General features: G+C 37.0%; 1 protein-coding gene across 1 annotated transcript in view; it reads right to left on the bottom strand.

Annotated features, from left to right (window-relative positions):
* plxna1a (plexin A1a) overlaps positions 1–15076 on the bottom strand; it is a 214432-nt gene extending 199356 nt beyond the window's left edge. The window contains 1 exon segment of the mRNA XM_042750616.1: positions 14874–15076. The gene's annotated coding sequence lies outside the window, so the exon portion shown is untranslated.
* Between the last annotated feature and the right edge of the window lie 876 nt (positions 15077–15952).

Below are 15952 nucleotides of genomic sequence, written 5' to 3'. Positions count from 1 at the left end.
AGGTGAAAGATGTCCCTTAGAGCTTAATATGGATCTTCCACATGAGAGATAGTCTGTGGTTTAAAATGCTTATAAATTAGGCCTGAGGAACAAGAAACTTGATCCTAAGTCAGCAATTAGGGCACCTTGTCCCAGGAGTGTCTGAGCCCTACAAAGGATTTGATCAGTCAGAGTGTGACAATTATGATGAATAGCCTCAGCACACCAGCTGTCCGACTGCTCCTTTGGCCATTAATATTACTCGCGGCTCTACTGCAGCAAAAAGCCACTGAAGCTTTCGCTCACCCCTTTTCTATCTCTTTCAATTCAGGAATGTGTTGCCATGACAGTGACCGATGGCTCGGCAGCAGACGGGGAGCCCGCTCATCCCAGCCAAGGGTTGAGGTTGGTGTGAGAACGTGTCAGGGCCCCGTGGGCGAAGGATCAGAGACCGATCCACTGGAAAACTGGAAACGTCTGTAGATGTGGTACTGATTAGCGGCGGGTGCGGGGGAGAGCTGCAGGTATTTCAGCTATGCTCCACGTTTACCGCAGGGGAATCCGGCTAGCGAGACCTACGAGCAAATTATGAGAGGGCTGTATGAGAGCGAGGAAATGTGGAGATGTCAAGTGTGTGATTTTTGAAAGCGCGAGACCTTCGCTTCTGGTTTAGCGCGAGCTGTAATTGCAAACACGTTTAGCCCTTGTGGCGCTACGTAACGCGCTTAGACAAGAGGCCTGCCAACGGGGCGTCTGTTTGTGAAAAGTGCCCTGTTTTGAGCCTGACAGGCTGATGAGGCCCAAGGCAAGGCTCCTTAAGGTATATCTATGATTTGATCAGGAAGTCGCGAGGAAAAACATCGATCATGTTGAGGTTTACTTTTCATGACAGGGCTAAAACAGCACTGGTAAACCAGATTTTCGGTCAAACAAAAAAACAACTTGCTTCTGGAAACACTTATGTGGATTTTACAAATTAAACAAATAGAACAAACTTTATCCAAGCTTCACTTACGTCACGTTTCACATCCTTCCTTTACGTCAACCATCAAATTCACTAACAACTGGTTCAAGCAAATAATTTTATGATAAATAATTTTGTTGTATCATTCCCCATTCCCCAAGTCTAAAAATAAGAGAGAAAAACATCTGAAAAGCATAAAAGCAAAGTCATATCCTAGATGATTAAATGAAAAAGGAATAAAAGAATAGATGAAAAAAAAAGAGTAAATGAGTCACTAGAACCATTTATGACTATGAACAAACAAAATATCAGCCACAGCACATCCGTGTACAAGAGCAAATGTTGACATTCATTATGAATGAGTCTCTGCTCTTATCAGTAAAATACTCCCCGTAATGAGTTCTTAATAATGAGGGTTTAATGTTATAAAAGGAAGGTTTAATTATTTATTTACAAAACAACAACATTAAATCAGGGTTTCCAACCTTTGTACTACCCAAGTACTAAAACAAAATATTTCAAGTAATATCAATGTAGCAAACATTTTACAGACAAACACTGATAAAAAAAAAAAAACCTTATAAAAATTATTACAGTCGTTCAGATCAGCAGATTTAATAATTCAAAAATTAATTAAAAATTAATTAAAAACTTTTTCAGATTTTATTTATAAAAACGATTTCAAATATTAAATAAAAATTAAATATTTAAAAACAGTAGCTGATATTAAAAACATTAGGCCTACTACATTTTAGATAATAACAATTAAAATGAAATAAAAAAGTTGTTTCAGATTAAATGACCATATTTACTTATAAACTTATAACGTTAAATCATTTTAAAAGTATATTTAATCATTTTATTTTACTTCAATTTTAAATAAATTATCAGATTTAGTGAAAACATTTACAAATTTAAATATGAAAAGTACTATTAAATAATTAAAAAACATTATCATTTAATATTACATCATATGGGAGAATATTAAAAACAAAAAACATAAAACATCAAAACAAAAAACAAAAATTAAAAATTAATAATTATTAATTAATATTTAAGTTATTTTTTATTAATTTATAATTAAAAAAAATATATATTTTTTTTTTATTTAATTTAACTGGATTTTTATAATAATAAAAATAATAGTGCCACTAACCCCTTGCCTTTTTCTTCACAAACAATCAGTTGTTTTAAAAACTGGGGAAAAAGGGATCCTCTACACTAGATTTAGAGCCCAAAAGGCATTAAAGTTGTCATTTTGTTGGAGTGTTTATTAGCGAGGTCTAGTGTATTTTCCCGTAGAGAGTTTGGACACTACCCCAGTCTGGTGGCCTATATAACAGCACAGGGGCCAAGCCATTGTTCCGTCCTGTTTGCATTCCCCCTGCCTCCAGTGCAACCACCTCATCTGGACATGATTCTGAGTCCAACAGGAAAGAGACAGACTGGCACTGGAGTCTATAAAACTTTAAGAACTGTCTAAGGATGACCAGCCGGCAAACACACATGCACAAACACACACACACGTGTGCCTGGCAAACAAACCTGTGGTCAATCACATGAGTAAACGGGAGTGCGCTGTCATTGTGATAACACACACACTCCTATCAGTGGCACTCGACTGCTGAGCAGCCCTTATGTTAAAACGCTTGCACATAAACCGACATCCGTTTTAATGCCAGCGGCACAGCCGAGGGTCGCCCGCCTCTGCTGATGGTCATTAAGGCACTGCACCGCCATCACTCACAGGGTCACAGGAGCATGAGAATCGAGCTGGAAACAGTCATGTAGCAAAAGGCTAAAACAGACTACTCTTATCTGAGCCAAGAGTGTGAAAGCGAGAGTATCGTCGGCCACTGTAAATACCAAACTCAAGAGGATCACACTCTCAATTATACAGCAACCCGGTGGCAGCCACAAACGCAGCCCTGACGAAGACCGCTGCGGGACTTGCACCATCACACGCACAAAAATACATCTGCCAAGGACAAAAAATAAATAAAGCTAGCTATTAACCTACTGTCCCATCCTCTTGCCCTTCAATAAACAACACCGCATAGACAGTTTGAGTCTGCTAAAATTCAGACCCAGACTATTTTTGCCCATAAAAAATAAGTTTTGGGATTGCAGCACATTTATAAAGCAAAAAAGTAGAGAAATATCTATATTGCATTGGGCAGCACGCCAGCTCTTAGCACAACTCATTCTTCTCGCGATCATCTGGAGCCTTACACAGCATCTGCTGCATCTCACAGAAGCTCTCATCCACTGAGAGATTTCGAGTTCTGACAGCTGCGGATGTGAGGAGAGATGCGCTTATGTCTCTGTCCTTCTGAATATTACATATAGAGGTGTATCACCTTAGGCCTATATAAGGACAAGGTCATTCTTTTGGAGTCAAATACACAGGACAAGGGTGTAGAAAACTTGAAACTTTGGAATAATTAGTAGGACTTGTTTAACTATTATAATTGTTCATATTCGGATAAGTGATTTCCTAAAGTTTAATGTGGCACAGTTTGTGCTACAAATGAACAATTCCTCAAAGGCTACACTGAAAACAATGTGTAGAAAAATTTCACTCAGATTTCACAAAGAAACCGTAAGTAACATGGAATTAAATGTAAACGGGAAAAAACTGAATTAGTATTTTCTTGTTAAATAAATACAGATAATGTGTTGTTTGGAAAAATAATTTCACCTGTCAGACCCCCCGCCAAAAAAATAAATAAATAAATAAACTAAAATAAAAGACCCAAGCCATACACTGAAGAAATGGTGTAGAAACAATTTTCAAACATTATACATTATAAACATTATATTTGCAGCAGAAAAACTGAAATAGTATTTTCTTGTAAAACATTTGGCAATCTATTAGATCAGACAGGTGCTTCTTCCCAGTATTAATATTGTTTATGAAAAAGAAAGTGAAAGTCATCTGATTTCTGATATGATTTAGGGTTAATACACTACAAACTGTCAAATGGTAGTTTTACGGCACTAACAAGGGGAAAAAAACTATAAAGGCACAATAACAAGAAATAAATTAAAAAATTAAAACTTGTTTTTGTACATCGTAAATGATGAGTTGTTAATAAAACAGATTACTAGAGGCCTATCGCGTTAACTTAAAAAAATAACACGATTAAAATATTTTAATGCACACTGGCCCCACCCCCAGACATGCACGTCATCTTACGTTTCATACAGTTGACAGCTGACAAATATGATGCAGAGATACAACTTCATAAATAGGGTCATGCCCTAAAATTCAAGATATTGGGGCAAAAAAAATTACCCTGTATGTCTCAGATCACAATTGCCGCTTTTGTCCTGATCTGCACGAGTGCAAATGTGATTTGAAACAGTTCAGTAAATAAGAAGTCAACATTGTGTAATATTTTTTAACACAATTTTGTGTTGTTGTTCAATTTTGCCAACAAAAATATTACCTATAAAGCCACAGCAGAACTGTTGTGTGTCTCCGAGCAACACAGTGGTGTTTAGTTTCTGAATGAATCAGCGCTTTGAACGAATTGTGTGAACAAAATGATTCAGTAGCCCATTTATAATAGAGAGAGTCGTTCATTCCTGAATGAATCAGCCGTTTGAAAGAATCGACTCAAAGACATTTACTGTCACCTGCTGGTAGTTGTAGTTTCTTTTCATTCATTTAAAAAAAATTTGAATAAATAATATTAAACATTAAAGGGATAGTTCACAAAAATAAATTAATAAATAAATACATTCCGTCATCATTTACTCACCCTCATGTTATTTCAAACCTGAATTACTTTTTTTGTACAACATAAAATAAGGTATTTTGAAGACTGTTGGTAACAAAGCTGTTTTGGTCGCTAGTGACTTTCATGAACAAAAAGATATTGAGATGTTTCTCAAATGATCTTCTTTTATGTCCCATAGTTTATGTTAGGCAGTTGTAGCCTAAACATTTAACACAATAATAGCTTTAAATGATCTTTTGGTGGTATTTTCACAGCCAAATTTAGTTTGCTATTAATTAGATTAATTAATTGCAGTACCCTGTATATATATATATATATATATATATATATATATATATATATATATATATATATATATATATATATATATATATATATCTATACATACACACACATACACACAGTACAGGTCAAAAGTTTGGAAACATTACTATTTTTAATGTTTTTGAAAGAAGTTTCTTCTGCTCATCAAGCATGCATTTATTTGATCAAAAATACAGAAAAAAAATGTAATATTTTGATATATTATTACAATTTAAAATAATTGTTTTTAAATTTATTATACTTTAAATATATCATTTATTTCTGTGATGCAAAAGCTGAATTTTTAGGATCATTATCACATGATCCTTTAGAAATCATTCTAAATATGATGTCATTATCAAAGTTGGAAACAGTTCTGCTGCTTAATATTTTTGATGAAAAAAGTAAAAAAAAAAAAAAAAAAAAAAGATGAAAAAAGTAAAAAAAAAAAAAAAAAAAAAAAAGCTATGTTTTTAAAATATAAATATTTTGTAATAACAATATACACTACTGGTCAGTATTTGGGGTCATTAATTTTTTTTTCTTTTCTTTCTTTTTTTTTAAATAAAATCAATACTTTTATTCAGCAAGGATGTGTTAATTGATAAAAAGTGATAGTAAAGAAAATATATTATTAGAATATATATTATTAGAAAAAAAAAATTATTTTGAATAAATGCAGCTCTTTTTAACCTTTTATTCATCAAATATATTAGACAGCAGAACTGTTTCCAACACTCATAATAGATCAGAATATTAGAATGATTTCTAAATAATCATGTGATAGACTGGATGTTACATGTGACACTGAAGGCTGGAGTAATGATGCTGAAAATTCAGCTTTGCATCACAGGAATAAAATTATTTTTTTAAAGTATATTCAAATCAGAAAACTAATTATTTTAAGTTGTAATAATATTTCACAATATTACTGTTTTTTTCTGTATTTTTGATCAAATAAATGCAGGCTTGATGAGCAGAAGAGACTTCTTTCAAAAACATTCATCAAACGAGATCATCTTAGACTTTACGGCTCAACTCCCAAGTCAAACTCAACAGATGTGTCTGAAAAATGGCCTATCTAAAAATAAAAGCTTTGTAGAAATTTTATCAAAGGAAACTTTGGGGACAGTTATTAAAGATTCATGTATTCATGTTTTACTAAGGAAAGTAAATTCCATATTTCCCATGGGACTGCATGATAAAATACATATAGAAGACATATTGTAAAAATAAAAATAGCCATTTTTCCTCAACATGAAATTTCAGATTCTAAATTTTCAATATCTTATTCATGAAGAAACAGCAAATAAAAAAGCCTCGTCAACTGCCCATATAAAAATGGAAATTATAACAAAAGAACCCACTTCCACTAAGCACCATATTGTGCATTCATTGTGAGTACACCGTCTCACTAAAGACACTGTTGAGTTCTTTATGGTGCCTAATCAGTCTAGAGACAAGTATTTCTCTGGATAAACAAGTATACTTTTATAAACCTGTTTTCCAGCTAAAATCTGAATTTAATTGCAATAGGCTGTCAAAAATTGGATCCACTGAAAAGCTCCTTTGGGAGGCAACAAGAGGTGGTGAAGAAAACACCTCACAAACAGTGAATCGCACACCGCTCTAAACACACGTTAAATGCAGGTTGTCAGGAGAGGTATTAAGGCCCACAGCCCAACACCCCCGTGGCTGATCACCTCCTAGTCATTCCATCAGAGTGACACTTTCAAATACACACACACTTACACATGATGTCATCTTCTCCCTCACTCATTCAAATGGACACACACCTTCCATAGGCACCATAGCACATTACCTCTCTCTAAACAGAGTCTCGAAGGAGATTAACTGGTGCATCCTACACACAGACACTCACACTAACCCACTAAGGCATGATGACATGCATACAGTCCGTCCTCCATGACACCTCCGGGCTCTGCAGTGAAGCATGTCAAGCGAATTCCATCTGGGGAGAGGAATTTGACCTCCGACCTCTGTTTATGACCCATCAAAGGGAAGCCTGCTCATTGGTCTGGCAGAGTAATCATTTCCAGAACGGGCCACTCAAAAAGCGTGTGTTTCGAGAGACGGGGGGAGAAAGAGAGAGGAGATTTTCCAGGGAGACAGAATGCCTGCAGCCGGCTATGTTAAAGGAATCAGGCTGATGATGTTCAACAGAGCTCTACAGAGAGGCCCATGATCAAAATGCAACTTAAACAACCTCTCAAAGAAAGAAAGAAAGAAAGAAAGAAAGAAAGAAAGAAAGGCAGAAAGACAAAAAAGAAAGAAAGAAAGAAAGAAAGAAAGAAAGAAAGAAAGAAAGAAAGAAAGAAAGAAAGAAAGAAAGAAAGAAAGAAAGAAAAAGGCAGAAAGACAAAAAAGAAAGAAAGAAAGAAAGGCAGAAAGGTAGAAAGGCAGAAAGAAAGAAAGAAAGGCAGAAAGAAAGGCAGAAAGAAAGAAAGGCAGAAAGAAAGGCAGAAAGGCAGAAAGAAAGAAAGAAAGAAAGGCAGAAAGAAAGAAAGAAAGAAAGAAAGAAAGAAAGAAAGAAAGAAAGAAAGAAAGAAAGGAAGAAAAAGAAAGAAAGAAAGGAAGAAAAAAAAGAAAGAAAGAAAGAAAGAAAGAAAGAAAGAAAGAAAGAAAGAAAGAAAGAAAGAAAAAGAAGGATTTAATTAATGTCCAAAAGAACATTTGAAAGAAAGGATTACAAAAAGATTTAGGACGACTATAATGCTAGGTTAACTTGTGTGTTTTCTTACAATTTCCCCATCTTGTGTGAATTATTACCAATTCTCACGAAATCAGGTTTTGGAAGATGAGGAACTAAGACATAATAAAGGTGTGTTCACACTGACAGCAATTTGCAGTAAAATAAATAAATGAAGAAATAAAAACAACTGACAGTCATTGATTTTCATTAACTTAAGATTTCACAACAGCAACCACTGAAACAAGTTGAGCTGAGTTTGAAGGTTTATGCAAATGAGCAGGTACATAATCTATCAATGGGAGTAAGATAAGCTCAAATGAAAGAAAGAGTACTAGCAAGAAACATCCAAGCAGCCTAATCAATGCAAACACACATTGAGAGAGCAAAAATGAATATACTATATGTGGTATGTCATGATTCCTAACTTAATCTATTAAATATGGGAAAACATTACATTTAATTTCCGTTCAAGCTCAACTCATTTTCCCCTGCATTTTTAAAGTTCACTCATTTGATGCTGTTGTTGGCATAATCACCTTCTTAAAAAGAATCAGCCCATTCCTTCACTTGCTCACTCTCAGACTGCTGGAAAAACATGATTAGCCGCTAGAAGCATGATTAATGATTTCTGTTTCCCGAGCTGCTGCTCTGTCAGGAAGCATCATTACTGAATGAGAAGTTTGCTGGGCTCCCAAGAAGCCTGCATTGACAAGGAGGTCCGACGTCAAAGACCACCCGTGAGGTTAGAGGTCAAGGGGCAGCGTGGATTAGGGCGACACGTCACCTCGCTTTGGGATTTCAATTAACCCTTTCACAGTCCTCTGTTACTTGGGTAACGGATAAGCCTGGCGCAACAGATCCAATGCGCTGGTTTCTCTCACCCGGATTAGACCTAATCCTAAAAGAAAACCAACTCACAAAGCGAGCTCCAAATCAAACATGCTTTTAGCCCAAAACCAGCCAAGCAAAGATCACCAGCAGCCAAAATTACAAAGCAAAGGTCCCAATCTATAATGCCAGAATGAACCACAAGTGAAAACAGTTGAGATTATGAGGTCAACTATCTGAATCCATTCTGGCTGTATTAAAGGTTGAACATTACCGAGAGAGATCAATACACACCGTCTTTTAATCAGATATTAATTAAGAGGCGACTGAACGCTAGGACCTTGACTTAACAAGCTCAACGCTCTTATTAAAACCAATTCAATATCATGAAATATTACATCTATCAATCTATCAAGAGAAAGCTTTATCGATTTGCTGAAACAACTTCACAGAGCGCTGTATTATAAACTACAACATATCTTATGTACACTATACAGTTGCTTACGCATCGAAAAAGCACCTATATGGCTACCACTGACCTCTTGAAAGGTCTTTTGGAGCGTCTGTGTTCCTCTCAGAGGGACGTTCCCTTGGGCCCCATCACTTTTAGTCTTACTTACATGGCCAGTCTAGAGATCTTGCATTATTTAACTGGCTTTCAGTACACAAACCACAACTGCCTGAGGAAGTGCTTCAGCAGCAGTATCCAAGGAGAGAAGACGGCCAAATGAAATGAACCAGACAGTAAATAGTCTATTATTGAGTTCACACTGCTTATACCATAAGGAGGAATCACAAAAAGCAAAGCTGAACAGAACATGAAGAACAGAAAGGTAAGAAACAGCTATTTCGCACATACAGCCAAAATTAACTTATGCAAACACGTGGCTATTCTTATTACTAATTTCGCTTTGCCTAAAGCTAAGCTTCCAGAGTCGCTTTCATCAAAAAGGGGTAAATAAACACACGATTCAAACCAGACCTGAAGGGATGCACTGTGAGAGACGCCTTTGAATACAGCATTAAGAAATTTGGCTCCGAGATGCTGCCAGTCTGTGACTTCCATTACAAGAGGCCTTAAGCCCTTCTCGATACAAAACAGGCGAGCGAAAAGGAAAAACACCACGGCACCAGTTAATAATACCCTTAACAGCTGGTTTGGCATCAGTGAAACCTACCCTATGCTTAACATAATACATTGTGAGTGCCATGACAATGCTATCCTCAGAGGGTGGTGGTAAAGCTGTAGTCTGCAAGCAGATGGCAGATAGCATTGATCGGATCCAAGCCCCGATAAGGCTGAGGGATAGATGCGCCGTCCTGGAAACTAGAAAGGAGAGGTGAGTGGAAAGGTCTCTCCACCCCGTCCCAAAAGAGAAATCCACACCACTGACTGGTATTGACGTACATTAATGGTCCCAGACGTTGTAATTTAATTCTAACAGGGTGTATCACTAATAATACTAACTGATGTAATGTTCAATATGCATAAAGGGGTCAGGGGTTGACCCGAGATGGGCGAAGGCTACAAAAGCTCATTCGAGGGCCCTTGACACTTTCATTCATGATGGTATGTGACCTGACAATGAGGTCGAAGGTCACACTTAGTATTTCAAGCACTAGTCGAATAGTTGGGGCAAACTCTGGGAAGTGGGTCAAGAGACAGCAGGTTGGAAAAATAGTGTCTGTGATGGAGAAAGCACATCATTTACCTATTCCTAGAATACGGTGCTATGTAATACTGCTCAGCAGTTAAATTATATGCTGCTGACTCATGTTTTCTGAAATGAGATACGCTCGGTCATGGTCAAGCTTCACTGGTCAAGCTTCTAATCTCACTACCGGCCATATATTCTGACAGCAAAATACAGTAGCTCTACACAAAGGTAGAAGTGGAAATGTTTTTTCCCTCCTAAATCAGCCGTAAGTTCTTTTATTTTGATGGGCGGTGGAAAAGAAAGAGGGCTGGAAAAACACATGAAGAATGAGAGCTCATCATTGCTGTCCTGACATCATGAGTGGCACTGATCCTACACTGAGGTTCCCAGCTGAGACCTCCAGTCTGTTGAGGGAGCGGGAAAAGCTGTATCTCCTCTGGAAGACGGCCATGGACAAACAAAACATGGCCTGACCCTTCAATCTCCAAACCTTGCTCCAGCCAAAGCAGTATTTATACACACTCAATAACTCAGTAAAAGGAAATGGTAATAAATTTTCTCTTTGCACGTCGTACCAAGGCACTAAAAATATACAACATAGCAGGCTACTAATAAGACTGATTAAATATAAAATGGAAGCCTAATCTCTATTCCTGTCATATTCCTATGTCATGAAGTATCTAAATATCACACGCTTTCTCAGAGGGATAACCATCTGCCAGCCTTCGGCGCACACTTATATAAACGTACATACTAGAAGAAAAGTGAAGGGAGAAACAATTTTATTATCTCTTCCTCTGATCTGATACAGTCTGCTTCAAAACACTTCAGGCCTGACTGCCTTTATTGTGTTAGTTTGACGTCTCTGCAGATTTGAGGTGCAGAAAGAGCTGATAATGGATTGGAAGGGTAAATTAAATAACTTGTGTTTTATGATAAACTCAATCAAAAAGCTATCATTGTCTGTCCTAGGAGTGATATTGAAGGAAACTAAAAAGACAAGTAATGAGAATCTACAAGCCTGCTATTCAGAAAAGGAAAAATGAAACTGCAAACTAGCAGCTAAAGCTGATAAATTTGTAGGGGAGATGCTTTCGGGCAAGATTATTAGTTAATAATTGTTTAATGTATGGAAGGCCAGGGCTAGCTGTCACATGGGCAATATTACATTTTCTGAGTCAAAAGTCAAGAGGTTTGTATTTTACTTTAAAACATCTACTTCAAAACCCCCAAAAAACATAATTTTAAATTAATAAAAAGAAATAAATAATAACTAGTTTTATATATATATATATATATAAAACACAATAAAACACTATTGGGGCAAGTTGTCACAAAAGGTAAACTCAATATAGGCCTGTTTATACATATTTAAGACTTTAAGGTGATGTCCAATACAGAAATTTACTTAAAAAATAAGCCAACCTTTCGTAATAATCACTAGAAAAAAAACTGTGACAACTAGCCCAGGTCACCCCTACTATAAATGTAACGGACTATAAATGCTCGTGACTCTTTAAAGGCTTAGTTCACCCAAAAATTAAAATTTCGTCATTAATTACTCACCCTCATGTCGTTTTCAAACCCGTAAGACCTTCGTTCATCTTTGGAACACAAATTAAGATATTTTTGATGGAATCTGAGAGCTGTCTGACCCTGCATAGACAGCAACGCAACTAAAATGTTACCAAGTCCAGAAACATAGCAAGGAGATCTGTAAAATAATCCATGTGACATCAGTGGTTCAGCCGCAATTATACGAAGCTATGAGAATACTTTTTGTGTGCAAAAGCAAAAAAAAATAATGACTTTATTCAACAATTTGTCATGCAGCTGACACAGAACAACATACGTCCAGCGGATATTCTCCAAAATGGCACCAGGGTGATACGGAGGAGACAAATTGTTGAATAAAGTCTTTTTTTTCCTTTTGTGCACAAAAAGTATTCTCGTAGCTTCGTATAATTGCGGCTGAACCACTGATGTCACATGGATTATTTTACAGATCTCCTTGCTATGTTTCTGGACTTGGGAACATTTCAGTTGCGTTGCTGTCTATGCAGGGTCAGACAGCTCCAGATTCCATCAAAAATATCTTAATTTGTGTTCCGAAGATGAACAAAGGTCTTACGGGTATGAAACAACATGAGGGTGAGTAATTAATGACAGAATTTTCATTTTTGGGTGAACTAACCCTTTAATTGCAACGTATTGTAACGTGTGGGAAAAGGCGCCAAGAGTGTCTCAGCACAGCGCCTCATGTAGAGTGGGCACGGAGCTTTAATACAGCCCACTCCACACCGGCAGAGCGACTCGAGAGGAGGCTGGCACTGACAAGCTCGAAGGTGAGGATGTCAGGGATATTTAAAACATCCGTCAATCACGGCAAAGGCAGAGAGCGCGGGACATAACGGCTTAAAGCGAGATTAATTCTGACATGGCGCACTCCGTTTCCCCACAGTGTCACATAGACACGAACCGCTTTGACATAAAGGTGGACGTTTACGCCTATAACGTTGAGATAGATGCTATAACATCACTTCATAAGACAAACTCCATCAAACTACCAGGGACTCTTATTGGTAGTATGATAAGAGTGCCACATATTGTACAAAGACTCTGTAGTTTGTTCACTGGATTACTTTGGAAAAAGCAAGCGTTTATCTAAATTTATTGAATTAGATTCTGTCAATTTAAAAATACACCGTGGCTCTAGATAACATCAGACTTTTATGAGCCGATTGTGACTCAAAAACATACAGCACGACCAGTGTTGTGCGATTCCCAAAAAATGACTCTTTTGAGCTGATTCCTTTTAGTGAAACATGAACAAAACGCGAACAACTGTCCAAAGAATGACTCTTATGAATCTTTTTTTTTGTTTGTTTTGTTTTGTTTTTGTTTTTTGTAAATCAATTATGCATGAGCTCTGTAAACAGTTCTATTCAGTCACTGAGCAAATGAAAGATATTAATACATTGCGTTTGCAGCATACACCATATAGAGTTAGCTCCAATAATTGCTAGAAAACCTGCGTAAACAAAGTTTTTGCAAGAGTTATTACATTTAAATCTGAAGCTGTCATCATTTTACAACAGAGCGCTATGGACAGGTAAACGTGGATTCATTTTTCCAAATCTTTCTCTCTTAGAAGTAGGCTACTAAAAGATTCGATAGTGCGTCCGTTAAGAAATGCGAACCATTAAGACTCGGAACAAGAATAGCTCGATTCCTTAGACTTTCCATCACTACAAAGAAACCATAGGCTACCATAATGTAAGCTAATTCAAGAATGCAATTCAAGAAATGAAATGGCATCACTACGACCCATTCGTTATGCTCAAAATGCACGCGTTTTATATAGGCAACAAACTCTCTGTAAACATATGGATACAAGTGTTTAAAACACGTAACTTTTGGAAAGATGACGCGCACTCGCAGTAGTCCGCTTATTTCACCACAATAAACCTTTAAGTCCAGTTACGAGTGATCTAATGCTGACTGGGTGGTTGAAGTGTACGTCTAAACGACCAATTTTCGATAAATGTTTTGTGTTCATTCACCGATCTCTCTCATGCAACACATTAACATTCTAAATACACGTATTCTTTCCAACGTGAAGCTCTTTTCAATCAAATGAAAAACCAAAACGAGTATCGAACCCTCTGTGGAAGGACGCGAGCTGGAATGCTCAAAAACGTAATCTTTCAGTTCACTTACTGCAAGCAAACACAGACGAGTCTACTTTTTTTCTTGAAATCATTATTAAAAGCAAAACATCACGTTAAAATGTGTAATAAAAGGACTTTACTGACATCTTCCAGTGAATGAAGCAGAACATCTCGTGCATACACAACATAGGCTATAAACCCACAGTACCTTCGACTGTCAAACAGTTTCCCGCCTCACCGAAGAAAATATATTAGTGTCTGCTCAACAAAATAGGTAATTTAATCGTAATACAGTTTCTGAGATTTGAATTAATCTAATGGCGCTTTACAGTGAAGACGCAGATATTAAATTGCAATTAGAAATTCGTCTAATCTTAGATTTCTGCCTCTCCTGCAGCCCAACAGTTCTAACCTACATCCAATTTTGCCGAATTCCCATCTGAATTAGTCTTGGCGAGAATTTACAGAGAGCCAACCCACATACTCTCACATTGATACTGACAATCCAAATAACTGAACAACTGAGGTGTGTCGTACAAAGCCTGGTTTATACATTTAAACACACCAAACCCTCCTTCCTATGCAATTAAGCGTATCCCTAAAAGTGTGATGTGCAGTGGTAAACTGCAGAGCTATCCAACAAACGCATCGTTTACATTCAACATATTCCCAGAGAACGCCCCTGTACCCACATAACCTGCTTGTTACTTATTTCAGTAAAGCAATTAAACCACAGGGAATCTAACCAAGTTAGTCATCCACTATTGCTGCTCAGTGCAGATACGTTCTTATTTAATGCGTCAGTTAATAGACACTGAGGTGTCCAACCGCATATAAAATGTTCACATCGCACTCCTTGGCTGTTCCGACAAAATCAAGTATCGATACAGTCACTGTGAACCCTGAAGAAAACAGCGCTCGACACGCATCCGAGCTCAAAAAACTGCATTTTCCCCCAAACAAACTGCATTGAAAAGTCACGCCTGTGCGTAAAGAACAAAGGTTACTTACTTGTGCTCTTTATGCCTTGGTTTATTATCCTCGCCATGCGTACAATCTCAAACTTGAGTACATTTTCTCGGCAGCAGTGTGTAAAGCTCCGCTTGCACTTTCCGAGTGTGAAGAGTCTCAGCACGGCATGAATGAGGAGGAATGCGGTCCGCGCGCCCTGGTCGAGACGCAGCCTCGTTTTGAGTCTCAGGGAACGCGCTGCCTGATACATATATCTCGCGTCGCGGCCAGGCGGCGACATTGAGCGCGTTGGAGCATGTATGGTGAAATATACAGTTAGTCTGTAGTCTTGAATACCGGTCCGTTGCACCACCTGTCGATGTATCTAAGCACATTTATTACAATCACACAGACGACTGTTTGTTTGTCTTTTGTCTATGTCAGCCAAGCATAAAGTAAAAGCTATGTATAAAATAGGTTTAGATGAGTTCTGTAATATCGCCGTTAATCTAAGCAATTAGAAATTAGACAGAAGAGTGAAATATTCCCTGTATGTGTGTATTTTTTAATAAAAATGTTTAAATGAAATGGAGGGTTGTAGACCTACAATAATTATTTTGAACAAGTATAGGTTTCAACGGGCTTTTTAAACGTCTGTAATGATATAAAAAAAAGATATATATTACAAGTGCACGGTTTGCACCTGCCACCAAATAGACCTTGACGAACAGTAGTCACGTTGGCAAGATGAAGTAACCATAGCAACCGTACACTGTCGAAATGCTCTCCATTGTGATCAGTTTCTGTCTGTATGTCAATATATATAGTAAGGGGGACAATAAGGGAATCTTGACATATTGTGCCCAAAACATTTACTTTAGGCTACATTTACATTTAATCATTATATATATATATATGTATGAAATAGATTTAAAAGCTTTTACTCCTTGTTGTAGGGTTGTAGTTTGTTTCTAATTTGTTGCAGACATATACATTTGAATAGCTTATTATATAAGTGTTACATACAGTTTCTTGAAATACATTTTTACAAAACTCCCAGTCTCCTCAATGCTGTGTTTTTAGGAAATTTCTAGCCATGCATTTCCACAGAGACATCAGAAATGTGCATACAGTAGAGT

The sequence above is a fragment of the Cyprinus carpio genome, chromosome B23 (assembly GCF_018340385.1).
Source record: "Cyprinus carpio isolate SPL01 chromosome B23, ASM1834038v1, whole genome shotgun sequence".
NCBI lineage: Eukaryota > Metazoa > Chordata > Actinopteri > Cypriniformes > Cyprinidae > Cyprinus > Cyprinus carpio.
Note: the sequence above shows the minus strand (reverse complement) of the source record. Positions and strands in the feature narration are given on the sequence as shown.